This window comes from Scyliorhinus torazame, unplaced genomic scaffold, assembly GCF_047496885.1.
Source record: "Scyliorhinus torazame isolate Kashiwa2021f unplaced genomic scaffold, sScyTor2.1 scaffold_147, whole genome shotgun sequence".
In the NCBI taxonomy this organism is placed as follows: Eukaryota; Metazoa; Chordata; class Chondrichthyes; order Carcharhiniformes; family Scyliorhinidae; genus Scyliorhinus; species Scyliorhinus torazame.
In genome coordinates, this window is record NW_027307874.1 from 252,260 (window position 1) to 279,725 (window position 27,466).

Here is a 27,466-nt window from a genome sequence, read left to right on the forward strand (position 1 = left end):
CTCCCTCTCAGCCTCTCTCACCCTCTCAGCCTCTCTCACCCTCTCAGTCCCTCTCCCTCAGTCCCTCTCCCTCTCAGACTCTCTCCCTCTCAGTCTCTCTCCCTCTCAGCCTCTCTCCCTCTCAGTCTCTCTCTCCCTCTCAGTCTCTCTCTCCCTCTCAGTCTCTCTCTCCCTCTCTCCCTCTCAGTCTCTCTCCCTCTCAGTCTCTCTCACCCTCTCAGTCTCTCTCCCTCTCAGTCTCTCTCTCCCTCTCAGTCTCTCGTCCTCTCAGACTCTCACCATCTCAGTCTCTCTCCCTCTCAGTCTCTCTCCCTCTCAGTCTCTCTCTCCCTCTCAGTCTCTCCCTCTCAGTCTCTCTCTCCCTCTCAGTCCCTCTCCCTCTCAGCCTCTCACTATTTCAGTCTCTCTCCCTCTCTGTCTCTCTCACCCTCTCAGCCTCTCTCCCTCTCAGTCTCTCTCCCTCTCACTCCCTCTCCCTCTCAGTCTCTCTCCCTCTCAGTCTCTCTCCCTCTCAGCCTCTCTCCCTCTCAGTCTCTCTCTCCCTCTCAGTCTCTCTTCCTCTCAGCCTCTCACCCTCTCAGTCTCTCTCCCTCTCAGTCCTTCTCCCTCTCAGCCTCTCTCCCTCTCAGCCTCTCTCACCCTCTCAGTCTCTCTCTCCCTCTCAGTCCCTCTCCCTCTCAGTCTCTCTCCCTCTCAGCCTCTCTCACCCTCTCAGTCTCTCTCACCCTCTCAGTCTCTCTCTCCCTCTCAGTCTCTCACCCTCTCAGACTCTCACCCTCTCAGCCTCTCTCCCTCTCAGTCTCGCCCTCTCAGTCTCTCTCTCCCTCTCAGTCTCTCTCCCTCTCAGTCTCTCTCCCTCAGTCCCTCTCCCTCTCAGTCTCTCTCCCTCTCAGTCTCTCTCCCTCTCAGTCTCTCCCTCTCAGCCTCTCACCCTCTCAGTCTTTCTCCCTCTCTCCCTCTCAGTCTTTCTCCCACTCACCCTCTCTGTCTCTCTCCCTCTCAGCCTCTCTGTCCCTCTCTCCCTCACCCTCTCTCCCTCTCAGTCTTTCTCCCTCTCTCCCTCTCAGTCTCTCTCTCCCTCTGTCTTTCTCCCTCTCTCCCTCTCAGTCTTTCTCACTCTCTCCCTCTCCGTCTCTCTCTTCCTCTCAGTCTTTCTCTCTCTCCCTCTCAGTCTCTCTCTCCCTCTCAGCCTCTCTCCCTCTCAGCCTCTCTCTCCCTCTCAGTCTCTTTCACCCTCTCAGTCTTTCTCCCTCTCTCCCTCTAGCCTCTCTCCCTCTCAGTCTTTCTCCCTCTCACCCTCTCTGTCTCTCTCCCTCTCACCCTCTCAGTCCCTCTCTCCCTCACCCTCTCTCCCTCTCAGTCTCTCTCTCCCTCTCAGCCTCTCTCCCTCTCAGTCTCTCTCCCTCTCAGCCTCTCTCCCTCTCAGTCTCTCTCTCCCTCTCTGTCTCTCTCCCTCTCAGTCTCTCTCCCTCTCAGTCTCTCTCCCCCACTCAGCCTCTCTCCCTCTCAGCCTCTCTCACCCTCTCAGCCTCTCTCACCCTCTCAGTCCCTCTCCCTCAGTCCCTCTCCCTCTCAGACTCTCTCCCTCTCAGTCTCTCTCCCTCTCAGCCTCTCTCCCTCTCAGTCTCTCTCTCCCTCTCAGTCTCTCTCTCCCTCTCAGTCTCTCTCTCCCTCTCTCCCTCTCAGTCTCTCTCCCTCTCAGTCTCTCTCACCCTCTCAGTCTCTCTCCCTCTCAGTCTCTCTCTCCCTCTCAGTCTCTCGTCCTCTCAGACTCTCACCATCTCAGTCTCTCTCCCTCTCAGTCTCTCTCCCTCTCAGTCTCTCTCTCCCTCTCAGTCTCTCCCTCTCAGTCTCTCTCTCCCTCTCAGTCCCTCTCCCTCTCAGCCTCTCACTATTTCAGTCTCTCTCCCTCTCTGTCTCTCTCACCCTCTCAGCCTCTCTCCCTCTCAGTCTCTCTCCCTCTCACTCCCTCTCCCTCTCAGTCTCTCTCCCTCTCAGCCTCTCTCCCTCTCAGTCCCTCTCCCTCAGTCCCTCTCCCTCTCTGTCTCTCTCCCTCTCAGTCTCTCTCCCTCTCAGTCTCTCTCCCTCTCAGCCTCTCTCCCTCTCAGTCTCTCTGCCTCTCAGTCTTCTCCCTCCCAGTCTCTTTCACCCTCTCAGTCTCTCACCCTCTTAGTCTCTCTCACCCTCTCAGTCTCTCTCTCCTTCTCAGTCTCTCTCCCTCTCTGTCTCTCTCACCATCTCAGTCTCTCTCCCTCTCAGTCTCTCTCCCTCTCAGCCTCTCACCATCTCAGTCTCTCTCCCTCTCAGTCTCTCTCCCTCTCAGCCTCTCTCCCTCTCAGTCTCTCAGCCTCTCTCCCTCTCAGTCTCTCTCTCCCTCTCAGTCTCTCTCCCTCTCAGCCTCTCACCATCTCAGTCTCTCTCCCTCTCAGTCTCTCTCACCCTGTCAGCCTCTCTCCCTCTCAGTCCCTCTCACTCTCAGTCCCTCTCCCTCAGTCCCTCTCCCTCTCTGTCTCTCTCCCTCTCAGTCTCTCTCCCTCTCAGTCTCTCTCCCTCTCAGCCTCTCTCCCTCTCAGCCTCTCTCCCTCTCAGTCTCTCTCTACCTCTCAGTCTCTCTCTCCCTCCCAGGTCCTTTGAATGAGTGCCCTACATGAAGCTAACATTAGAAACATATCCTTTTAAAAAATAGTTTATTTAACCTGTGTCCTGAATTTAACAGAAACTATTTAAGCCGTGTACAATATTAAATACAAACTACTTAAACAATGTGAGGTCATTAGAACATTTTCGTACATTAAATAGACCAATTAAACCGACAGAAAACCGCGTTGATTTAAATACCGTTCTGCATTCAAAAGAGAGTATTGAAAAAGTGTCCTCCTTTCAACAGAGAGAACTAAAATAGTGCCCTGGACCTACATTAAACGTAGAACATTTAAATAGTGACCTCCAGTCAACACAGATTATTTAAAAATGTTCCTACGTTAAAGAGCCGATTTAAATAGTACTCTCCACGCAAAAATGGCCATTTAAACAGTTTCTTATATTAAACAGAGACCATTTGAACAGTATACACACAAAAATCAAAGATAATTAAAACAATGTCCAACATTAAACAGGGACCATTAAAACATTATACACAAGAAAACAGCTATTAAGGCAGAGAAAGAGCAGGAAGGCAGTGCAGGTGTCCCCTGCGGTCATCTCCCTCCAAAACAGGGTATCAGAGCGGGGCTTGATCTCCCAACTAGGGGAGGGGAAGCCTTCCAGCCCGTCAATCTCGCCTCCGTGCCATCGACTCGGTGAAAGACGTCCCGTTTCCGACCCCCCGTATACAACGCCAGGTGAGTCGGTGGCCAAGGCTCCAGATCGCTACCAAGACCCCCTGACATGGCGTTAAAGAGGGGATCAGGGATCTGACAAGTTTAGAGCAAAACCAGAAGGCATGATACCCCGCACCTCAAAACTAACATATGCACATATCCCCCACCCCTGAGGAAAATACCACTCATCCTTGCCCTGGTCAAGGCCGCCCTGTGCACCATCTTCAACCGGATCAAGATGAGCTGAGTGCAGGGGAAGAACATAAGAACTAGGAACAGGAGTAGGCCATCTGGCCCCTCGAGCCTGCTCCGCCATTTAATGAGATCATGGCTGATCTTTGTGGACTCAGCTCCACTCTCCGGCCCGTACACCATATCCCCGAATCCCTTTATTCTTTAGAACACCAGACGCTGCGACAACGAATGAACGGACATCGCGCAACAATTACCAGGCAGGGATGTTCCCTTCCAGTCGGGGAACACTTCAGCAGTCAAGGGCATTCAGCCTCTGATCTCCGGGTAAGCGTTCTCCAAGGCGGCCTTCAGGACCTGCGACAACGCAGAATCGCCGAGCAGAAACTTATAGCCAAGTTCCGCACACATGAGTGCGGCCTCAACCGGGACCTGGGATTCATGTCGCATTACATTCATCCCCCACCATCTGGCCTGCAAAATCCTACCAACTGTCCTGGCTTGATTTCATAGAATTTCATAGATTTCATAGAATTTACAGTGCAGAAGGAGGCCATTCGGCCCATCGAGTCTGCACCGGCTCTTGGAAAGAGCACCCTACCCAAGGTCAACACCTCCATCTCATCCCCATAACCCAGTAACCCCACTCAACACTATGGGCAATTTTGGACACTAAGGGCAATTTATCATGGGCAATCCACCTAACCTGCACATCTTTGGACTGTGGGAGGAAACCGGAGCACCCGGAGGAAACCCACGCAGACACAGGGAGAACGTGGAGACTCCGCACAGACAGTGACCCAAGCCGGGAATCGAACCTGGGACCCTGGAGCTGTGAAGTAATTGGGCTAACCACCATGCTACCGTGCTGCCCTAATTGATACAATTCACACCTCTTTAACCTGGGGTTACCCCATCTCTGGATCTGTAAAGATTTAATCACCTGCTAATGCTCGCATTCCTAGCATTGTTTGGCATATTTGAATTTGTCTATATGTGTGTTTCTGGAACAGACCTCTTCATTCACCTGAGGAAGGAGCAGCGCTCCGAAAGCTAGTGACATCGAAACAAACCTGTTGGACTTTAACCTGGTGCTGTAAGACTTCATAATATGAAAATAGGAGACACAGTTACATTGTGTGGGCAATGTAAATACACAAGATTTTTAACTTGGAGACACAGCTACCGCTCGGGTCATTAAGTGAAGCTTGTTGGGAAATAGTAGAAACAGTTACAGACTGTGGCTATATTTCCAAGTCAGGGTGGTGAGTGACTTGGAGGGAAATCACCCGGTAGTGGGGTTCCTAGACATCTGAATTTTGCCCAGACCCTGCTCCTGTTTCAATAATATGTCTCCTCGTATCGCTGGCATTTTGAACTCTTCCTCTCTTGTAAATACTGAAACACAGTCATTAAAAAGCACGTTTGTCATTTCCTTATTTTAATTGACAAATGCACCATCAACTATTAACAAGGGACGACCTTCCATGTGACCACTCTCATTTTCATAATTAATTGCAAAAGCTCCCGGTGATGATTTTAGTATTGCGAGTTTATTTTCATGCTCCATTTATTTGTATTTTACTCTTGCTTTGTCACCATTTACAACTGTGACAATCTTGCATTCATGATTCTGTCATGGCTGCCATCTTGTAACCCGCAAGCTAGATTTTGTGGCTGGAGTCATTTAATCTATTATTTATACTCAGGATATGTACAAACAAGATTAATAATGCCGGAAGCTAGACACAGTCTTTCTGCTCTAATTTTGTTTGTTAACTATTGCTATTTCAGTCACTTATCCACGTTTTTGTACAGACACTAACCCGGGCACTGGAAGATACAGTCTCGAAATAATTGGCAGCAACTGACGTCTGTAAAAAGGGGCATATTATTTATTTCAGAGGTTTTGGGATGTTCTGAATTCTCTACCCCAGAACGCTGTGAATTTTCAGCTGCAGAGGATATTATCTTTAAAAGGCTGTCCCTGTGAATGTGGCTGCTGTGTCAACTTGCAAATATACCTTCTAGATTTGAATTATTTGCAAGAGTTGCTGGTGATCTTCTGAGTGTATTTCCCGATTGGACATCGGGGTCAGGGTGAGGGAAGCTCAGACTAAGTTTAATTAACATTAAGAAATATAATTTTTGGACCTAATTTTGGATGACAACTTAGAGGAAACAGTATAACCAAAGTTATGAAATAATTGAAAATAAATATAATACTTCCATAAAAATACAAAGCCATAGAACTTGGAGACACTGCAATAGAACACATGTTCTATTCAATAGACATTAATCAGAGCTAGCTGCGGAAATGGGGCACACAGTTACAGAATTATAGCTCAGGTATATAAGCTCGCTGGTGAACTGGGAGACACAGTTACAGAAAAGGGCCATGAATTTAAGCTCTCTGGGTAAGTGGCGAGCCAACTTAAAGAATAACGCTGTTGTATGTCAGCATAGGAACTGCCAATTCATGCTGCAGTTGTTTCCAACCTATGTGTGGCCGCACTTGAATCATTGAGCACGATTTTTGTCCACAGAAGGATGGGGAGGCTTTGAGAGAGGGTGCAGAGGAGGTTTACCAGCATGTTGTCTGGTCTGCAGGGTGTTAGCTATGGGAAAAGGCTGAAAACACCCGGACTGTTTTTATCAGAACGCCGGAGGTTGATGAATAAGGCTGGAGAATATCAGTATAAAAAGTCATCTTTCATTTTTTTGGAACCGATGTAAGGCATAAAATATTTTGAGGTGCGTGCAGAGAGTAGATGAGCAGGCACTCTACTGTTGGGTGGAGGAGTCAGGCACCAGGAGGATTTATGGTCAGTGGGGAAATGTTTAGAGGAGATGTGCGAGACAGGTTTTATTAGATTGGGTGGTGATTGCCAGGAACGCATTATCAGATGAGTTTGTCGAAGCAGATATATTAACGGCGTTCAAAGGGGTTAACGACAAATACATGGATAAGATGGATATAGAGGGATACGGCGCCAGGAAGTACTAAGTGTGGTATTGTAGCCATCTGGGATGGTCACTTCCCGATTACAAAATGGACACTTTGTAAGGATTGCAGGGAAAATGGACAAAACTGAGAAAACAAGCAGGTTCAGGGTTTGTCTGTTGATTTGAGCCGCAGCTCCCAGACAAGACCAAAAACTGTAGGTCCATGAGCATACTAATGGCCCATCTCCGGGATCAAAAGAGTAACATTTGAGTAACCGATACTAAGGCAGACACCCCGGCGCCAGAGGAGACCAGAACAAAGCAGGCCAACGGCCACCTAGGACACGCGCAGCAATCAGGGCACCCACCCCTTTATTGGATGAAATCGATAGGAACCATCGAGAAACGGCCCAATTGATTGGGGCCAAGTTCAAGGCTCGCCCAAAAATGCGTGCAGCCCCTTCACAGAGAGCGAGGGAGGGACAGACAGCGAGGGACACAAAGAGCGAGGGGCACACAGAGAGCGAGGGACGCACAGAGCGAGGGACACACACAGAGAGCGAGGGTCACACAGAGAGCGAGGGACGAACAGAGAGCGAGGGACGCACAGAGCGAGGGACACACACAGAGAGCGAGGGACACACGAAGAGCGAAGGACACACAGAGAGCAAGGGACACACAGAGCGACGGACACACACAGAGAGCAAGGGACACACAGAGAGCGAGGGACATACAGAGAGCGAGGGACACACAAAGAGCGAGGAACACACTGAGAGCGAGGGACACACAGAGCGAGGGACACACACAGAGAGCGAGGGACACACAGGGAGCGAGGGACACACAGAGAGCGAGGGACACAGAGCGAGGGACACACACAGAGAGCGAGGGACAGACAGAGAGCGAGGGACGCACAGAGAGCGAGGGACGCACAGAGAGCGAGGGAGACACAGAGAGCGAGGGAGACACAGAGAGCGGGGGACGCACAGAGAGCGAGGGACTACAGAGAGCGAGGGACACACAGAGAGCGAGGGACACACAGAGAGCGAGGGACACACAGAGCGAGGGACACACAGAGCGAGGGATACACAGAGAGCGAGGGACACTCAGATAGAGCGAGGGACACACAGAGAGCGAGGGACACAGAGAGCGAGAGACACACAGAGAGCGAGGGACACATAGAGAGCGAGGGACATACAGACAGCGGCGGACGCACAGAGAGCGATCACAGTTTATCAGAGAATTTAAAGTGCAGAAGGAGGCCATTCGGCCCGTCGAGTCTGTACCAGATCTTGGAAAGGACACCCTATCCAAGCCCACACCCCCACCCTATCCCCATAACCCAGCAACCCCACCCAACACTAAGGGCAATTTTGGACACAAAGGGCAATTTATCAAGGCCTATCCACCTAACCTGCACATCTTTGGACTGTGGGAGGAAACCGGAGCACCCGGAGGAAACCCACGCACACACGGGGAGGATGTGCAGACTCCGCACAGTGACCCAATCCGGAATCGAACATGGTACACTGGAGCTGTGAAACAATTGTGCTATCCACAATGATACCGTGCGCATGGGCGCACACAGAGCGAGGGACGCACAGAGCGAGGGACGCACTGAGAGCGAGGGACACACAGAGAGCGAGGGACACACACAGAGAGCGAGGGACACACAGAGAGCGAGGGACAGACACAGAGAGCGAGGGGCACACAGAGAGCGATGGACGCACAGAGAGCTAGGGACACACAGAGAGCGAGGGACACACAGAGAGCGAGCGGCGCACAGAGAGCGAGGGACGCACAGAGAGCGAGGGACGCACAGAGAGAGCGAGGGAAGCACAGAGAGAGCGAGGGACGCACAGAGAGAGCGAGGGACGCACAGAGTGAGGGACACACAGAGAGCGAGGGACACACAGAGCGAGGGGCACACAGAGAGCGAGGGGCGCACAGAGAGCGAGGGACACACAGAGCGAGGGACACAGAGAGCAAGGGAAGCACAGAGAGCGAGGGACGCACAGACAGCGAGGGACGCACAGAGCGAGGGACATACAGAGAGCGAGGGACACACAAAGAGCGAGGGACACACTGAGAGCGAGGAACACACAGAGCGAGGGACACACACAGAGAGCGAGGGACACACAGGGAGCGAGGGACACACAGAGAGCGAGGGACACAGAGCGAGGGACACACACAGAGAGCGAGGGACAGACAGAGAGCGAGGGACGCACAGAGAGCGAGGGACGCACAGAGTGCGAGGGAGACACAGAGAGCGAGGGAGACACAGAGAGCGGGGGACGCACAGAGAGCGAGGGACTACAGAGAGCGAGGGACACACAGAGAGCGAGGGACACACAGAGAGCGAGGGACACACAGAGCGAGGGACACACAGAGCGAGGGATACACAGAGAGCGAGGGACACTCAGAGAGAGCGAGGGACACACAGAGAGCGAGGGACACAGAGAGCGAGAGACACACAGAGCGAGGGACTCACAGAGAGCAAGGGACACATAGAGAGCGAGGGACATACAGACAGCGGCGGACACACAGAGAGCAATCACAGTTTATCAGAGAATTTAAAGTGCAGAAGGAGGCCGTTCGGCCCGTCGAGTCTGTACCAGATCTTGGAAAGGACACCCTATCCAAGCCCACACCCCCACCCTATCCCCATAACCCAGCAACCCCACCCAACACTAAGGGCAATTTTGGACACAAAGGGCAATTTATCAAGGCCTATCCACCTAACCTGCACATCTTTGGACTGTGGGAGGAAACCGGAGCACCCGGAGGAAACCCACGCACACACGGGGAGGATGTGCAGACTCCGCACAGACAGTGACCCAATCCGGAATCGAACATGGGACACTGGAGCTGTGAAGCAATTGTGCTATCCACAATGATACCGTGCGCATGGGCGCACACAGAGCGAGGGACGCACAGAGCGAGGGACGCACTGAGAGCGAGGGACACACTTAGAGCGAGGGACACACACAGAGAGCGAGGGACACACAGAGAGCGAGGGACAGACACAGAGAGCGAGGGGCACACAGAGAGCGAGGGACGCACAGAGAGCTAGGGACACACAGAGAGCGAGGGACACACAGAGAGCGAGGAACGCACAGAGCGAGGGGCACACACAGAGAGCGAGCGGCGCACAGAGAGCGAGGGACGCACAGAGAGCGAGGGACGCACAGAGAGAGCGAGGGACGCACAGAGAGAGCGAGGGACGCACAGAGCGAGGGACACACAGAGAGCGAGGGACACACAGAGCGAGGGGCACACAGAGAGCGAGGGGCGCACAGAGAGCGAGGGACGCACAGAGCGAGGGACACAGAGAGCAAGGGAAGCACAGAGAGCGAGGGACGCACAGAGAGCGAGGGACGCACAGAGCGAGGGACACACAGAGCGAGGGACACACAGAGCGAGGGACACACAAAGAGCGAGGGAAGCACAGAGAGCGAGAGACGCACAGAGCGAGGGACGCACAGAGCGAGGGACACACACAGAGAGCGAATGGCACACAGAGAGCGAGGGACGCACAGAGAGCGAGGGACGCACAGAGCGAGGGACACACACACAGAGCGAGGGAGGCACAGAGTGAGGGAAACACACACAGAGCGAGGGACGCACAGAGAGCGAGGGACTCACAGAGCGAGGGACACACAGAGAGCGAGGGACACACAGAGAGCGAGGGATACACAGAGAGCGAGGGACATACACAGAGAGCGGGGGACACACAGAGAGTGAGGGACACACAGAGAGCGAGGGACGCACAGAGACCGAGGGACACACAGAGAGCGAAGGACACAGAGAGCGACGGGTGCACAGAGCGCGAGACACACACACACACAGAGCGAGGGACACACAGAGTGCGAGGAACACACAGAGAGCGAGGGACTCACAGAGAGCAAGGGACACACAGAGAGCGAGGGACACACAGAGAGCGAGGGACGCACAGAGAGCGAGGGACACACAGAGAGTGAGGGACGCACAGAGAGCGAGGGACGCACAGGGAGCGAGGGACACACAGAGAGCGAATTACACAGAGAACGAGGGGTGCACAGAGAGCGAGGGACACACACAGAGAGCGAGGGACACACACAGAGAGCGAGGGACACACACAGAGAGCGAGGGACACACAGAGAGTGAAGGACACACAGAGAGTGAGGTACACACAGAGAGCGAAGAACACACAGAGAACGAAGGACACACACAGAGAGCGAGGGACACACAGAGAGCGAGGAACACACACAGAGAGCGAGGGACAGACAGAGAGCGAGGGACGCACAGAGAGCGAGGGACGCACAGAGAGCGAGGGAGACACAGAGAGCGAGGGAGACACAGAGAGCGGGGGACGCACAGAGAGCGAGGGACTACAGAGAGCGAGGGACACACAGAGAGCGAGGGACACACAGAGAGCGAGGGACACACAGCGAGGGACACAGAGAGCGAGGGATACACAGAGAGCGAGGGACACTCAGAGAGAGCGAGGGACACACAGAGAGCGAGGGACACAGAGAGCGAGAGACACACAGAGCGAGGGACTCACAGAGAGCAAGGGACACATAGAGAGCGAGGGACATACAGACAGCGGCGGACGCACAGAGAGCAATCACAGTTTATCAGAGAATTTAAAGTGCAGAAGGAGGCCGTTCGGCCCGTCGAGTCTGTACCAGATCTTGGAAAGGACACCCTATCCAAGCCCACACCCCCACCCTATCCCCATAACCCAGCAACCCCACCCAACACTAAGGGCAATTTTGGACACAAAGGGCAATTTATCAAGGCCTATCCACCTAACCTGCACATCTTTGGACTGTGGGAGGAAACCGGAGCACCCGGAGGAAACCCACGCACACACGGGGAGGATATGCAGACTCCGCACAGACAGTGACCCAATCCGGAATCGAACATGGGACACTGGAGCTGTGAAGCAATTGTGCTATCCACAATGATACCGTGCGCATGGGCGCACACAGAGCGAGGGACGCACAGAGCGAGGGACGCACTGAGAGCGAGGGACACACTTAGAGCGAGGGACACACACAGAGAGCGAGGGACACACAGAGAGCGAGGGACAGACACAGAGAGCGAGGGGCACACAGAGAGCGAGGGACGCACAGAGAGCTAGGGCCACACAGAGAGCGAGGGACACACAGAGAGCGTGGAACGCACAGAGAGCTAGGGCCACACAGAGAGCGAGGGACACACAGAGAGCGAGGGCCACACAGAGAGCGAGGGACACACAGAGAGCGAGGGACGCACAGAGAGCTAGGGCCACACAGAGAGCGAGGGACACACAGAGAGCGAGGAACGCACAGAGCGAGGGGCACACACAGAGAGCGAGCGGCGCACAGAGAGCGAGGGACGCACAGAGAGCGAGGGACGCACAGAGAGAGCGAGGGACGCACAGAGAGAGCGAGGGACGCACAGAGAGAGCGAGGGACGCACAGAGCGAGGGACACACAGAGAGCGAGGGACACACAGAGCGAGGGGCACACAGAGAGCGAGGGGCGCACAGAGAGCGAGGGGCGCACAGAGAGCGAGGGACGCACAGAGCGAGGGACACAGAGAGCAAGGGAAGCACAGAGAGCGAGGGACGCACAGAGAGCGAGGGACGCACAGAGCGAGGGACACACAGAGCGAGGGACACACAGAGCGAGGGACACACAGAGCGAGGGACACAAAGATAGCGAGGGACACACAAAGAGCGAGGGACACACAAAGAGCGAGGGAAGCACAGAGAGCGAGAGACGCACAGAGCGAGGGACGCACAGAGCGAGGAACACACACAGAGAGCGAGGGGCACACAGAGAGCGAGGGACGCACAGAGAGCGAGGGACGCACAGAGCGAGGGACACACACACAGAGCGAGGGAGGCACAGAGTGAGGGAAACACACACAGAGCGAGGGACGCACAGAGAGCGAGGGACTCACAGAGCGAGGGACACACAGAGAGCGAGGGACACACAGAGAGCGAGGGATACACAGAGAGCGAGGGACATACACAGAGAGCGGGGGACACACAGAGAGTGAGGGACACACAGAGAGCGAGGGACGCACAGAGACCGAGGGACACACAGAGAGCGAAGGACACAGAGAGCGAGGGGTGCACAGAGCGCGAGACACACACACACAGAGCGAGGGACACACAGAGTGCGAGGAACACACAGAGAGCGAGGGACTCACAGAGAGCAAGGGACACACAGAGAGCGAGGGACACACAGAGAGCGAGGGACGCACAGAGAGCGAGGGACACACAGAGAGTGAGGGACGCACAGAGAGCGAGGGACGCACAGGGAGCGAGGGACACACAGAGAGCGAATTACACAGAGAACGAGGGGTGCACAGAGAGCGAGGAACACACACAGAGAGCGAGGGACACACACAGAGAGCGAGGGACACACAGAGAGTGAGGGACACACAGAGAGTGAGGTACACACAGACAGCGAAGAACACACAGAGAACGAAGGACACACAGAGAGCGAGGGACATACAGAGAGCGAAGGACACACAGAGAGCGAGGGACGCACAGAGAGCGAGGAACACACAGAGAGCTAGGGACGCACAGAGAGCGAGGGACACACAGAGAGCGAGGGACACACACAGAGAGCGAGGGACACACAGAGAGCGAGGAACACACACAGTGAGCGAGGGACACACAGAGAACGAGGGACACACAGAGAACGAGGGACACACAGAGAGCGAGGGACTCACAGAGAGCGAGGGATGCACAGAGAGCGAGGGACACACACACAGAGCGAGGGACACACAGAGAGCAAGTAACAGACACACAGAGCGAGGGATACACAGACACACAGAGAGCGAGGGACACACACAGAGAGCGAGGGACACACAGAGAGTGAGGGACACACATAGAGCGAGGGAAACACAGAGTGTGAGGGACACACAGAGCGCGAGGAACACACAGAGAGCGAGGGACACACAGAGAGCGAGGGACACAGAGAGCGAGGGACATACAGAGAGCGAGGGACGCACAGAGAGTGAGGAACACACAGAGAGTGAGGGACACACAGAGAGCGAGGGACACACAGAGCAAGGGACACACAGAGAGCGAGGGGCGCACAGAGAGCGAGGGACACACAGAGATCGAGGGACACACAGAGAGCGAGGGACACACAGAGCGAGGGACACACAGAGAGCGAGGGACACACAGAGCGAGGGACACACAGAGCGAGGGACACACACAGAACGAGGGATACACACAGAGCAAGGGACGCACAGAGAGTGAGTGGTACACAGAGAGTGAGGGGCACACAGAGAGTGAGGGGTACACAGAGAGCGAGGGACTCAGTGAGAGCGAGGGACACAGCGAGAGCGAGGGACACAGCGAGAGCGACGACACAGCAAGAGCGAGGGACACAGCGAGAGAAGGAGAGTGAGCGATAGAGTGATAGAAAGAGAGAGAGATGTACACAGTGATAGATAGTGGGACAAAGAGAAAGAGGGATAGAGATAGAGGGAGAGGGGGACAGAGAGAGGGGGATACAGAAGGGGAGAGGGCGACAGGGAGAGTGACACAGAGAGAAAGAGGTAGACAGTGAAAGAGAGGGATAGAGTGAGAGGACACTTTGAGAGCAACAGGGACACAGAGGGAGAGAGGGACAGAGAGAGGTGGGCACACGGAGAGAGTGAGGGACACACACAGAGAAAGAGGTACACAGCGGGTCAGGATCTGAGGTTTCGGGGACGGGAGTGGGTCAGGATGTGAGGGATAGGGGACATGAGGGTGTGATGGTGTGAGGGTGCCAGGACGTGAGGCAGTCAGGACATTAGGGTTATCAAACTGACCGTTTTCATTCAATCCAAATTGTTTCTTTATAAATTCTAATCTCAGGAATTAACATCAGAAGATTTCAGTGAAAAATCTGTCTGTGAACAACAAGTAAAATATGAAGTGAAACTTTGCAATGAGCTTTGTTTGTCTGGCCAGGAATCTTCTCTCTAAATGGAAGCAGGAATGAAGTTGTGTTTAACTCACATTCTGTGATTTCTTGCTGGTTTTTACTCATTCTATGGAAAGCCTTCCTAAGGCGACAGACGAATGGTCATTCCCAACATGTCAGAAATTCAGAGGGAACAAATGTCAAACAAAGACAGAAATAAGGACAGGACATTGTGAATCTGTGGCTGTCTGCTGAATTAACATAACCAGAGACAGGACAAGTGTTACCTTTGCAGACACAGGAAACACACCGAGGGGGACATTCCTGACAGAAAGTCGGGGGTGGGGACTGCACACAGGTCACTGAGGAGATCTCAGTCCAAACTGTTTCCAATCATTTCCCAAATGTTTCACAACATTTGTGGCTCTTCCAAAATTTAAGATACTTTGCTGTCTGTATTCTGTGAATCCAGCTGTGAAATATCTTGACTTCAATGTCTTTTCCCCAACACTATCCCCATGTCCCTTTATGTCATTGGGATTTAGAAAGCTGTCAATTTCTGCTTTAAACTTGGTCAATAACTTTCCATCTTTGAGAGTGGAGAAATCATCAGGAATGTGGGATTAGATCTCCAGGGTTAGGTTGGAGAAACAGGGCTCGTTCGGGTCCTATTGAACCAATCTCTCCTCCTAGGACAGTCCGGCAATCTCCCTATCAGCAGATTGACCCTCCGCTGCACCCCCTCTCTGGCAACTATATCCTTTCTATGTTAGGGAGACCAAAAACTGTACACAGTACTCCAGGTGTGGTCTCACCAAGGCCTTGTATAACTGCAGTAAGACATCTCCACTTCTGAATTCAAATCCCTCTTTCAATGAAGGCCAACATATCATTGGTCTTCTTAACTGCTTGCTGCACCCCCCTCTCCACTTTCAGTGACTGGTGTACAAGCTCCATTTGTACATCCACATTGCCCAACATATCACCATTTAAATTTGACTCTTTCCTTCAGTTTTTGTTTGACACTAACTTGGACAACTGTCCGAATTGTCTCAGTGTTGTGCTCACATAAAATGGCCACCGTTCAGTCACTTAAAATGGCTGACTGCTGATCGTGGATTTGTTTAGACAGATTCCCAGAGAGAGAGATAGAGAGATGCAGAGACAGAGAAGATGGGGAAAATAACAGAATACATTAATTCAATATTCAGAATCTCCATCTCTGTGTATACTCTGCACAGCGCTGTTGGAACGTAATACATTTCAATCAGAGCTCACAGAATCATAGAATATACATTGCAGGAGTAGCCCATTTGGCCCATCGAGTCTGCACTGGCCCTCGGAGAGAGCACCCTACCCAAGCCCACACCTCCACCCTATCCAAATAATCCCAGTAACACCACCTAACCTTTGGGCCACAAAGGGGCAATTTAGCACAGCAACATCTCCTCACATCCTTCTAGGCCCTAGTGAATACAGGCACAATCATAGAATCCCTACAATGCAGAAGGAGGCCATTCTGCCCATCGAATCTACACCAACCCTCTGACACAGCATTCTATGTAAGCTCAGTCACCCGCCCTATCCCAATAACTCCTTAACCTAATCTAAACGATCTTTCTTGGACACTAAGGGCTAATTTAGCAGGACCATTCCACCTAGCCTGCACATCTTTGGACTGTGGAAGGAAACCGGAGCACCCGGAGGAAACCCACGCACACACGGGGAGAAACTGCCAACTCCACGTAATCAGTCACACAAGACCGGAATTTAACCCAGGTCACTGGCACGGTGAGGCAGCAGTGCTAACCACTGTGCCACAGTCAAACCAATCTCTCCTTGTAGGACAGTCCGGCAACATCCCTATCAGCCGATTCACGTTCCGCTGCACTCCCTCTCTGGCAACTCTATCCTTTCTTAGTTAGGGAGACCGAAACTGTACGCAATACTCCAGGTGTGGTCTCACCAAGGCCTTGTGTAACTGCAGTAAGACATCTCCACTTCTGAACTCAAATCCCTCTTTCAATGAAGGCCAACATATCATTGGTCTTCTTAACTGCTTGCTGCACCCCCCTCTCCACATTCAGTGACTGGTGTACAAGGACAGCCAGCTCCCTTTCTACATCAACATTCACCAACAAATCGCTGTTTAAATCAGACACTTTCCATCAGGATTTTGTTGTACCAACGTGTACAAATGTCAGAAATGACTGTGCTGTGCTCACCTAAAATGGCCACCATTATGTAACTTAAAATGGCTGACTGCTGATCGTGGTTTTGTCCTGACAATATTCCCAGACAGACAGAGAGAGAAGCAGAAACAGAGGGATGGAGAAACTAACAGAAGACATTTATTTGAGATTTTGAAACTCCGTCAAACACGACCAGCAAAGGTACATCATGGGGTTAGACAAAGATTCCTCTACACTGTACCTGGCAAACACTCCCAGGACAGGTACAAAATGGTATTAGATATCGAGCAAGGCTCTCTCTACACTGTGCCCATCAAACACTCCCAGGACAGGTACAACACGGTATTAGATATCGAGCAAGGCTCTCTCTACACTGTCCCCATCAAACACTCCCAGCACAGGTACAGCACGGGGTTAGACATAGAGTAAAGTTCCCTCTACACTGTCCCCATCAAACACTCCCAGCACAGGTACAGCACGGGGTTAGACATAGAGTAAAGTTCCCTCTACACTGTGCCCATCAAACACTCCCAGGACAGGTACAACACGGTATTAGATATCGAGCAAGGCTCTCTCTACACTGTGCCCATCAAACACTCCCAGGACAGGTACAGCACGGGGTTAGACATAGAGTAAAGTTCCCTCTACACTGTCCCCATCAAACACTCCCAGGACAGGTACAGCACGGGGTTAGATACAGAGTAATGCTCCCTCTACACTGTACCCATCAAACACTCCTAGGACAGGTACAGCACGGGGTTAGATACAGAGTAAAGCTCCCTCTACACTGTCCCCATCAAACACTCCCAGAACAGGTACAGCACGGGGTAAGATACAGAGTAAAGCTCCCTCTACACTGTCCCCATCAAACACTCCCAGAACAGGTACAGCACGGGGTAAGATACAGAGTAAAGCTCCCTCTACACTGTCCCCATCAAACACTCCCAGGACAGGTACAGCACGGTGTTAGATACAGAGTAAAGCTCCCTCTGCATTTTTCCTCTCAAACACTCCCAGGAGAGGTACAGCACGGGGTGTGATACCGAGCAGGGCTCTCTCTACACTATACTGTTTCCATTTTCTCACAAATATTTGCTTCTTTTCCAATTCACTTTAATTCTGTGCCATCTCGTTCTTGATCTTCTCAATATTGGGAACAGTTTCTCCCTGTCTACTCTGTCCGGCACCCCCAAGAATTTGATCACCTCTATCTAATCTCCTCTTGGACATTTCTCTCCATGGAGAACAGACCCAACCTCCAATCTATCCTCATCACTGAAGTTTCTCATTCCTGAACCATTCTTGTGAACCTCCTCTGCACTCGCTGCAGTGTGTTCACATCCTTCCTATAGTGTGACGCCCAGAACTGTCCACAATATTCCAGCTGAGGTCTAACTAGTGTCTTGTATAAGTTCAGCTTTACCTCCTCGCTCTTGTACCAATGCGGTAAATACTGAGCACGTCAGGCAGCATCTGTGGAGAGAGAAATAGAATGTTGGACCAGGGCGACTGGCAGATAGACAGATAGAGAAAAGTCCACACACACAGTAACACACTTACCCTCACACAGACACCCTGCTCTAAACAGATAGAAAATGCGGCAGATCACTTCTCCATCAGTAAATGGAAGGAGATTTTGGATTTCTCTTCAAAAGGACCAGCACACATTTAAAAAGAATGGGTGGGTGGGAGGGTTGGTGCTTCCCAATCTTTTGTATTATTATTGGGCGGTGAATTTGGAGAAGATTCGGCAATGGTGGGGAGAGGAAGAAGCGGAATGGGTACAGGTGGAGTAAGCATTGTGTAAGGGGGCTAGTTTGCAGACTTTCGCTGCGGCCCCACTCCCATTTCCCCCGGGGAAGTTTACACAAAGCCCGGGGCTGGCATCTTCCTTCAACATCTGGAGCAAGTGGAGACGCCATTTTGCTTTGGTAAACCTGACGGTGCGAGCCCCTATTTATGGAAACCCCCGATTCACCCCGGCGGCAAGACTGGATACGATATTTAAACAGTGGCATAAAGCTGGGCTGAGACAGGTTACAGACTTGTTGTTGGAAAGTAGATTTGAAGAATTGAGGGAGAAACTTAAAATGCCGAGGGAGGTGAAGTTTAATTATCTTCAATGATTAAACTTGGTGAAAAAGGAGTTGTCCTCTTTCGTTACCTACCAGAGAACAAGCTGCTGGATAAATTGCTCCTCCCAGCTGAGTTGGTGATGGGAGAATTACTAACATTTACAGCTGGCTGATGGACAGAAAGAAAGCAGCAATTGAGGAAATAAAACAAAAAAAGAACAAAGAACAAAGAAATGTACAGCACAGGAACAGGCCCTTCGGCCCTCCAAGCCCGTGCCGACCATGCTGCCCGACTAAATGACAATCTTCTACACTTCCTGGGTCCGTATCCTTCTATTCCCATCCTATTCATATATTTGTCAAGATGCCCCTTAAATGTCCCTATCGTCCCTGCTTCCACTACCTCCTCCGGTAGCGAGTTCCAGGCATCCACTACCCTCTGCGTAAAAAACTTGCCTCGTACATCTACTCTAAACCTTGCCCCTCTCACCTTAAACCTATGCCCCCTAGTAATTGACCCCTCTAACCTGGGGAAAAGCCTCTGACTATCCACTCTGTCTATGCCCCTCATAATTTTGTAAACCTCTATCAGGTCTCCCCTCAACCTCCTTCGTTCCAGTGAGAACAAACCAAGTTTATTCAACCGCTCCTCATAGCTAATGCCCTCCATACCAGGCAACATTCTGGTAAATCTCTTCTGCACCCTCTCTAAAGCCTCCACATCCTTCTGCTAGTGTGGCGACCAGAATTGAACACTATACTCCAAGTGTGGCCTAACTAAGGTTTTATACAGCTGCAACATGACTTGCCAATTCTTATACTCAATGCCCCGGCCAATGAAGGCAAGCATGCCGTATGCCTTCTTGACTACCTTCTCCACCTGTGTTGCCCCTTTCAATGACCTGTGGATCTGTACTCCTAGATCTCTTTGACTTTCAATACTCTTGAGGGTTCTACCATTCACTGTATATTCCCTACCTGCATTAGACCTTCCAAAATGCATTACCTCACATTTGTCCGGATTAAACTCCATCTGCCATCTCTCCGCCCAAGTCTCCAGACAATCTAAATCCTGCTGTATCCTCCGACAGTCCTCATCTCTATCCGCAATTCCACCAACCTTTGTGTCGTCTGCAAACTTACTAATCAGACCAGTTACATTTTCCTCCAAATCATTTATATATACTACAAAGAGCAAAGGTCCCAGCACTGATCCCTGTGGAACACCACTGGTCACAGCCATCCAATTAGAAAAGCATCCCTCCATTGCTACTCTCTGGAAGGAAGAGTTGGGTGTGGCGTTGGAATGGGGACTATGGAGTGAGGTTGTACACAGGGTCAATGCGACATCTTCACGTGCTCGGATGGGCTTGATACAATTCAAGGATGTACACAGGGGCGATATGACACAGGGACGAACAAGCAGATCCTTCACAGAGGAAGAAGATAAATGTGAGAGTGTAAAGGAGGACCAGTGAACCACGTCCACATCTTCTGGTCACGTCCACGATTATTGGGCTTCTGGCTCTTGCTATTTAAAACAGTAACAGAAGTTGTGGAGGTGGAAATATTACTGGGACAACATGAGGCAATTTCTGGGGTGTCGGAAGTACCGGGACTAATAGATGGGGACGGGGCCGATGTGGTGGCCTTTGCCACATTGATCGTCCGGAGGCTAATATTATTGGAAGGGAAGTCAGAAGATCCGCCAAAAATATCGACATGGTTGAGGGATATTGCGGAATTCCTTAAACTTGAGAAACTAAAGTTAGCCCTTTGTGGCTCAGGTGGGGGTTCTGGACGAGATGGAAGCTGTTCTTGTCTCTATTTACAGATCTGTTTGTTGCCAGTGGGTAAGGGGAGGGAAGAGGGGAAAGTTTAATGGAAATAAAGGAATAAATCTCAAATGAGGAGAATAGTATTTTGTTTGTGTTGTGACTGATTGTTTGTATTTTGTTATGTCCGTCCTCATCGGAATGAAAATATTTTCAAAAAACACAGCAATAATGACCACATTTTTAAAAAAGTAGCTCACGGACTGCAAAATGGGTTTGAAGGTCTTGAGTTAAAAGTCTTAAACTTAAAGGTGGGAATGAGGGAGTTAATTCATCCTTTCCACAGGGGACGTGGGGGAATTGTCCACCATGATCACATTTCTGATTGTGGAATCTTACTGTGCAATCAATATGCCTGCTGTCAGTTTGTACAGGTTCAAGTAGAAAGAGAGAAAGAAATCCATCTTCAGAGACTCTGAACTTAATTTTGAAAGTGCCACCATTTTTGCGCTCTTCCTGTGCACAAGCAAAAAATGAAATTGAATCCAAATTTCTCAAGCAGCTCATTAAAGAAATCTGTCCGTGAACAACAAGCAAAATATGACGTGAAACTTTGCAATGAGCTTTGTTTGTCTGGCCAGGAATCTTCTCTCTAAATGGAAGCAGGAATGAAGTTGTGTTTAACTCACATTCTGTGATTTCTGGCTGGTTTTTACTCATTCTGTGGAAAGCCTTCCTAAGGCGACAGACGAATGGTCATTCCCAACATGTCAGAAATTCAGAGGGAACAAATGTTAAACAAAGACAGAAATAACGACAGGACATTGTTGAATCTGTTGTTATCTGCTGAATTAACATAACCATAGACAGGACAAGTGTTACCTTTGCAGACACAGGAAACACACCGAGGGGGACATTCCTGACAGAGAGTCGGGGGTGGCGACAGCACACAGGTCACTGAGGAGATCTCAGTCCAAACTGTTTCTAATCATTTCCCAAATGTTTCACAACATTTGTGGCTCTTCCAAAATTTAAGATACTTTGCTGTCTGTATTCTGTGAATCCAGCTGTGAAATATCTTGACTTCAATGTCTTTTCCCCAACACTATCCCCATGTCCCTTTATGTCAATGGGATTTAGAAATCAGTCAATCTCTGCTTTAAACTTGGTCAATATCTTTCCATCTTTGAGAGTGGAGACATCACCAGGAATGTGGGATTAGATCTCAAGGGTTAGGTTGGAGAAACAGGGCTCGTTCGGGTCCTATTGAATCAATCTCACCTCCGAGGACAGTCCGGCAATCTCCCTGTCAGCCGATTGACCCACCGCTGCACACCCTCTCTGGCAACTATATCCTTTCTATGTTAGGGAGACCAAAAACTGTACACAGTACTCCAGGTGTGGTCTCACCAAGGGCTTGTGTAACTGCAGTAAGACATCTCCACTTCTGAATTCAAATCCCTCTTGCAATGAAGGCCAACATATCATTGGTCTTCTTAACTGTTTGCTGCTCCCCCCTCTCCACTTTCAGTGACTGGTGTACAAGCTCCATTTGTACATCCACATTGCCCAACATATCACCATTTAAATTTGACTCTTTCCTTCAGTTTTTGTTTGACACTAACTTGGACAACTGTCCGAATTGTCTCAGTGTTGTGCTCACATAAAATGGCCACCGTTCAGTAACATAAAATGGCTGACTGCTGATCGTGGATTTGTTTAGACAGATTCCCAGAGAGAGAGATAGAGAGATACAGAGACAGAGAAGATGGGGAGAATAACAGAATACATTAATTCAAGATTCAGAATCGCCATCAAACACTGTTAGCAAAAGTACATCATGGGGTTAGATTCAGCTATCACATCCCTCTACACTGTCCCCATCAAACACTCTCAGGACAGGTACAGCACGGGGTTAGATACAGAGTAAAGCTCCCTCTACACTGTCCCCATCAAACACTCCGAGGACAGGTACAGCACGGGGTTAGATACAGAGTAAAGCTCCCTCTACACTGTCCCCATCAAACACTCCGAGGACAGGTACAGCACGGGGTTAGATACAGAGTAAAGCTCCCTCTACACTGTCCCCATCAAACACTCCCAGGACAGGTACAGCACGGGGTTAGATACAGAGTAAATCTCCCTCGACACTGTCCCCATCAAACACTCCCAGGACAGGTACAGCACGGGGTTAGATACAGCTATCACATCCCTCTACACTGTCCCCATCAAACACTCCCAGGACAGGTACAGCACGGGGTTAGATACAGAGTAAAGCTCCCTCTACACTGTCCCCATCAAACACTCTCAGGACAGGTACAGCACGGGGTTAGATAGAGAGTAAAGCTCCCTCTACACTTTCCCAAGGGACACACAGAGAGTGAGGGACACACAGAAAGCGAGGGACACACAGAGAGCGAGGGACACACAGAGAGCGAGGAACGCACAGAGAGATTGGGACGCACAGAGAGCGAGGGACACACAAAGAGCGAGGGGCGCACAGAGAGCGAGGGACACACAGAGAGCAAAGGACACACACAGAGCGTGGGACACACAGAGATCGAGGGACGCACAGAGAGAGGGACGCACCGAGCGAGGGACACAGAGCGAGGGACACAGAGAGCGAGGGACACATATAGCGAGGCACACACAGAGCGAGGGACAGACAGAGCGAGGGACACACAGAGAGCGAGGGACACACAGAGAGCGAGGGACACACAGAGCGAGGGGCACCCTTGGAGCGAGGGACACAGAGAGCGAGGAGCACACACAGAGCGAGGGACAAACAGAGAGCTGGGACACACAGAGAGCGAGGGACACACAGAGAGCGAGGGACAGGCACAGAGAGCGAGGGACACACACAGTGCGAGGGACACACACAGAGAGCGAGGGACACACAGAGACCGAGAGACACACAGAGAGTGAGGGACACACAGAGAGCGAGGGACACACAGAGAGCAAGGAACACACACAGAGAGTGAGGGACACACACAGAGAGCGAGGGACACACACAGAGAGCGACGGACACACACAGAGAGCGAGGGACACACAGAGAGCGAGGAACACACACAGAGAGCGAGGGACACACACAGAGAGCGAGGGGCACACACAGAGAGCGAGGGACACACAGAGAGCGAGGGACACACAGAGAGCGAGGGACACACAGAGTGAGGGACACACAGAGAGCGAGGTACACACAGAGAGCGAGGGACACACAGAGAGCGAGGGAAACACAGAGAGCGAGGGACACACAGAGAGCAAAGGACACACACAGAGCGTGGGACACACAGAGATCGAGGGACGCACAGAGAGAGGGACGCCCAGAGCGAGGGACACAGAGCAAGGGACACAGTGAGCGAGGGACACATAGAGCGAGGCACAGAGAGCGAGGGACACACAGAGAGCGAGATACACACAGAGAGCGAAGGACGCACAGAGAGCGAGGGACACACAGAGGGCGAGGGACACAGAGAGCGAGGGACGCACAGAGAGCGAGGGACACACAGAGGGCGAGGGACACAGAGAGCGAGCGGTGCACAGAGAGCGAGGGACACACACAGAGAGCGAGGGACGCACAGAGAGCTAGGGACACACAAGGAGCGAGGAACACACACAGAGAGTGAGGGACACACAGAGCGCGAGGGACACAGAGAGTGAGGGGTGCACAGAGAGCAAGGGACACGCACAGAGCGAGGGACACACAGAGAGCGAGGGACGCAGAGAGAGCGAATGGCGCACAGAGAGCGAGGGACGCACAGAGAGCGAGGGACGCACAGAGAGCGAGGGACGCATAGAACGAGGGACACACAGAGAGCGAGGGACACACAGAGAGTGAGGGACGCACAGAGAGCGAGGGACGCACAGCGAGCGAGGGACGCACAGAGAGCGAGGGACACACAGAGAGCGAGGGACACACAGAGAGCGAGGGAGACACAGAGCGAGGGACACACAGAGAGCGAGGGATACACAGAAAGCGAGGGACACACAGAGAGCAAGGGACACACAGAGAGCAAAGGACACACACAGAGCGTGGGACACACAGAGATCGAGGGACGCACAGAGAGAGGGACGCACCGAGCGAGGGACAGAGTGCGAGGGACACAGAGTGCGAGGGACACATAGAGCGAGGCACACACAGAGCGAGGGACAGACAGAGCGAGGGACAGACAGAGCGAGGGACAGACAGAGCGAGGGACACACAGAGAGCGAGGGACACACAGAGACCGAGGGACACAGAGAGCGAGGGACACAGAGAGAGAGAGGGAAACACAGAGAGAGCGAGGGACACACACAGAGAGCGAGGGACACACAGAGAGCGAGGGACACACACAGAGAGCGAGGGACACACAGAGAGCGAGGGACACACAGAGAGCGTGGGACACACACAGAGAGCGAGGGACACACAGAGAGCGAGGGGCACAAAGAGATTTGGGACACACAGAGAGCGAGGGACACACAGAGAGCGAGGGACACACAGAGAGCGAGGGGCACAAAGAGAGCGAGGGACACACAGAGAGCGAGGGACACAGAGAGCGAGGGGCACACAGAGAGCGAGGGACACACAGAGAGCGAGGGACACACAGAGAGCGAGGGATGCACATAGCGAGGGACACACTCAGAGAGCGAGGGACACACAGAGAGCGAGGGACGCACAGAGAGCTAGAGACACACAGAGAGCGAGGGGCGCACAGAGAGTGAGGGACGCACAGAGAGCGAGGAACGCGCAGAGAGCGAGGGACACACCGAGTGAGGGACACACAGAGAGCAAGGGGCGCACAAAGACCGAGGGACACACAGAGAGCGAGGGACACAGAGAGCGAGGGACACACAGAGAGCGAGGGACTCACAGTGAGCGAGTGACACACAGAGCGAGGGACACACAGAGCGAGGGGCGCACAGAGAGTGAGTGACACAAAACAGAGAGCGAGGGACGCACAGAGGGCGAGGGACACACAGAGCGAGGGACACACAGAGAGCGAGGGACACACAGAGCGAGTGTTGCACAGAGAGCGGGGACACACACAGAGAGCGAGGGACACACTGAGAGCGAGGGGTGCACAGAGTGCGAGGGACACACACAGAGAGCGAGGGACACACAGAGAGCGAGGGACGCACTGAGAGCGAGGGGTGCACAGAGAGAGAGGGGGACAGAGAGAGCGAGGGACGCACAGAGAGCGAGGGACGCACAGAGAGCGAGGGACACACAGAGAGCGAGGGACGCACAGAGAGCGAGACGCACAGAGAACGAGACGCACAGAGAGCGAGACGCACAGAGAGCGAGAAACGCACAGAGAGCGAGGGACACAGACAGAGCGAGGGACGCAGAGAGAGCGAGGGACACGCAGAGATTGAGGGATGCACAGAGCGAGGGACGCACAGAGAGAGGGACACAAAGAGCGACGGCTACAGAGAGCGAGGGACACAGACACCGAGGGACACAGAGAGCGAGGAACACAGAGAGCGAGGGACACAGAGAGCGAGGGAGACGCACAATGCGAGGGACACAGTGAAAGCGAGGGGCACACAGAGTGCGAGGGACGCACAGAGAGCGAGGGACGCACAGAAAGCAAAGGCTGCACAGAGATCGAGGGACACACAGAGAGCGAGGGACGCACAGAGAGCGAGGGACACACACAGAGAGCGGGGGACACACAGAGAGCGAGGGACACACAGAGAGCGAGGGACACACAGAGAGCGAGGAACGCACAGAGAGCGAAGGAAGCACAGAGAGCGAGGGACACACAGAGAGCGAGGGACACGCAGAGAGCGAGGGACACGCAGAGTGCGAGGGACGCACAGAGATCGAGGGACACACAGAGAGCGAGGGACGCACAGAGAGCGAAGGAAGCACAGAGAGCGAATGACAAACAGAGAGCGAGGGAAACACAGAGAGCGAGGGACGCACAGAGAGAGGAACACAAAGAGCGAGGGGTACAGAGAGCGAGGGACACAGACAGCGAGGGACACAGACAGCGAGGGACACAGAGAGTGAGGGACACACAGAGAGCAAGGGACACACAGAGAGCGAAGGACGCACAGAGAGCGAGGGACGCACAGAGAGCGAGGGACGCACAGAGAGCGAGGGACACACAGAGAGCGATGGACACACAGAGAGCGAGGGACAAACACAGAGCGAAGGACAAACAGAGAGCGAAGGACAAACAGAGAGCGAGTGAAACACAGAGAGCAAGGGACAGACAGAGAGTGAGGGACACGCAGAGCGAGGGACGCACAGAGAGAGGGGCACAAAGAGCGATTGGTACAGAGAGCGAGGGACACAGACAGCGAGGGACACAAGACAGCGAGGGACACAGAGAGCGAGGGACACAGAGAGCGAGGGACACAGAGAGCGAGGGACACAGAGAGAGTGAGGAACACACACAGAGAGCGAGGGACACACAGAGAGCGAGGGACACACAGAGAGCGAGGGACACACAGAGAGCGAGGGGCACACAGTGAGCGAGGGACACAGAGAGCGAGGGACACACAGAGAGCAAGGGACACACAGAGAGTGAGAGACGCACAGAGAGCGAGGGACGCACAGAGAGCGAGGGACACACAGAGATCGAGGGGCGCACAGAGAGCGAGGGACGCACAGAGAGCGAGGGACACACTGAGTGAGGGACACACAGAGATCGAGGGGCGCACAAGAGCGAGGGGCGCACAAAGAGCGAGGGACACACAGAGAGCGAGGGACACAAGACAGCGAGGGACACAGAGAGCGAGGGACACAGAGAGCGAGGGACACAGAGAGAGCGAGGGACAGACAGAGAGTGAGGGACGCACAGAGAGCGAGGGACACACAGAGAGCGAGGGACACACAGAGAGCGAGGGGCACACAGTGAGCGAGGGACACAGAGAGCGAGGGACACAGAGAGCGAGGGACACAGAGAGAGCGAGGGAAAGACAGAGAGTGAGGGACGCACAGAGAGCGAGGGACGCACAGAGAGCGAGGGACGCACAGAGAGCGAGGGACACACTGAGTGAGGGACACACAGAGATCGAGGGGCGCACAGAGAGCGAGGGGCGCACAAAGAGCGAGGGACACACAGAGAGCGAGGGACA